Here is a 2590-nt window from a genome sequence, read left to right on the forward strand (position 1 = left end):
AGACTAACGTTCTAAAGTAAAATAACTGCCTTATGGATCTGTGTGATATTTTTCCTGGTTCTTGCTTGCATAATGTTGAATGATTTTGCACTGCTTTTAGTAGAGAGGATAGAAAAATAATTCAGGCTTATAACAGAGTTGATAAACATTTATTTTTTATTGTAAATTGGAAAGTTTTATTTTACTTCATAATTCATTATTTATAATATGATATAAATTTTTAGGATTGTTGTCAAATTTGGGAATGTCTATTGATTTCTTTCAGTAATGTAATTTGTAGTATTTCATGATATTTTAAGCTTTGTTGTACATTAATTTTAAATCATTGAATTGACAATATTCATTAAACAGTATACTTCCGATAGTCTCATTTTGGTGGTGTATTGCATTTTTATGTTATTGTAATCAATGTTAGTAATTTATTTCATTTCAACATGAAATTAATTTTTTATGTAATTATTTGATTCATTATTTATTACTCTACATTACTTAGATTCTCTATTCTGAATCCAAGAGCTTCTTCATTACTTCTCGTAAAAATTTCTCTCTTGTACTAACGATTGTTTCTTCTGGTGTGAAACTTTCTTCTTCATGCAACATAATTTGTAAGGTGACAATTTCACTTTTTATTTTGATCACTTTTGTTTTACATTGTATTATTACTTTAAATTCTACTACACTTCTTCAATAACTTGTTTTATAAATGTCAATAAAGGTAATTTCATAATATCCTAATCAAGAGCTTTATATTCTTTGCAATTTTATTGAAATGTTTTACAATATGTTTACAAATTGTAATTAAAATGATGTATTTGAGCTTTCTCAAGCTTTTGAATAAATATTTTGCAAGCTCGTTTTTATTTGAGTTATTTTTTCAAGTCTTTAAAAATATATTTTTGAAGTCTTAAAATATTTTTGACTCCAAGTTACTAGGCTTAACTGACTTTGAAATGAGCAGTCCATCCACTATCCATATTCTCCCAGAGTTGGGGACTTCCAGTGATACTCATTTCACTTTTGGGTCACCTTTGAATTATGCTGCCAGATGAGTTGGCACATTGGGTGGTAGACACATTTGTGGAAGCCATTCCTACCGTAGGACACTCGTCCATAACCTGATTGTACATAAAAAGCTATGGACCTATAAATAAACCTACCCTTTCTCTTACTTAGCTACATTCTAAAAATGCCCACAGTTGCCCTCAAGTCTAAAAGATAAGAAAGAAAGTGTGCCATAGAAAACTTGTAGCAGAAACGAAGCCGTGTTAACTAATTATAGTTAAACTATCTTACTTTCTAAATATTAGAAAATTAGGTGGGGCTTGGTGGCTCATGCCTGTAATCCTAGCATTTTTGGAGGCTGAGGTTGGAGGATTGCTTGAGCCCAGGAGTTCAAGAGCGGCCTGAGCAACATAAGGAGACTCTATCTCTACAAAAAAATTTTTAAAAGTAGCTGAGCATGGTGGCAGGTGCCTGTGTTTCTAGCTCCTCAGGAGGCTTATACAGGAGGATCACTTGAGCCCAGGAAGTCAAAGCTACAGTGAGCTGTGATTATGCCACTGCACTCCAGTGTGGGCGACAGAGTGAGACTCTCTTAGAAAAGAAAAGAAAAGATATAAATGAGAAACTTATATGACTGTATGATTTGAACATTTTGCTAGAACTTATTGGGTAGGATGCTGGACTATGTAGTGGAGGGGCCTGAAGCCTAAGCTTCATTAACTCCACTGTGAATCTGACTCTGCAGGTGGTGCAGAGTTCCTTAAAGGTTACCTTTGACATTCTTTTATACAGTGAATTCTCCACTCACTCCCAAAGCCTGACTACCTGGCTCAAGTTCAAGACTAGAATAAACTTTCCCTCAGGGAAAGGAAAAGGGTAAGAGTAGGTTTATCCACATAGGAACATCAATAAATTGGGATAAGGCTAAAGCACTACTAATCAAATAACAAGTTGAGAATTTTATCAGACTGCAGTACCAACTCAGGTTGATCTTGATAGCAAAGTAGATGAGAAATGTCTTAGGATTTCTATAATTTTTTCATCTTTTTTTTTTTTTTTTCGAGATGGAGTCTCACTCATGCTGTTGCCCAGGCTGGAGTACAATGGTGCAATCTCGGCTAACTGCAACCTCTGCCTCCTGGGTTCAAGTGATTCTCCCACCTCAGCCTCCTAAGTAGCTGGGATTACAGGCATGCGCCACTGTGCCTGGCTAATTTTTGTATTTTTAGTAGAGATGACACTTCACTATGTTGGACAGGCTGGTCTCAAACCCCTGACTTCAGGTGATCCACCCACCTTGGCCTCCCAAAGTGCTGGGATTACAGGCGTGAGCCACTGTGGCTGGCCTCATCTCTTGATTTACGATCATGAGTGATGCTTTAAAACTCTCTAAATAATAGATCGTGTGGCCTCATAAGAAGGACTGAAAAGACCTCTGAACACCTACAGCAGGGCCTCCCAACATTGGCCACTGAGCATTCCTGTCCTGTGAAGTGATAATATGTATTCTTTATAAGTTAGATCCGTAGTCAAAAACGTTTGGTATATAATGGATCAAAGAAGATTAAACTAGTTTTTCTTTCTACAG

General features: G+C 35.7%; 1 protein-coding gene and 1 long non-coding RNA gene across 7 annotated transcripts in view; both read left to right on the top strand.

Annotated features, from left to right (window-relative positions):
- LOC105487858 (potassium voltage-gated channel interacting protein 4) overlaps positions 1 to 2590 on the top strand; it is a 1213665-nt gene that overhangs the window by 408523 nt on the left and 802552 nt on the right. The gene's annotated exons all lie outside the window — the stretch shown is intronic.
- Positions 1 to 2590, top strand: part of LOC139362113 (uncharacterized) — a 122832-nt gene that overhangs the window by 72853 nt on the left and 47389 nt on the right. The window lies entirely within an intron of this gene.

This window comes from Macaca nemestrina, chromosome 3 (genome assembly GCF_043159975.1).
Source record: "Macaca nemestrina isolate mMacNem1 chromosome 3, mMacNem.hap1, whole genome shotgun sequence".
Lineage (NCBI taxonomy): Eukaryota > Metazoa > Chordata > Mammalia > Primates > Cercopithecidae > Macaca > Macaca nemestrina.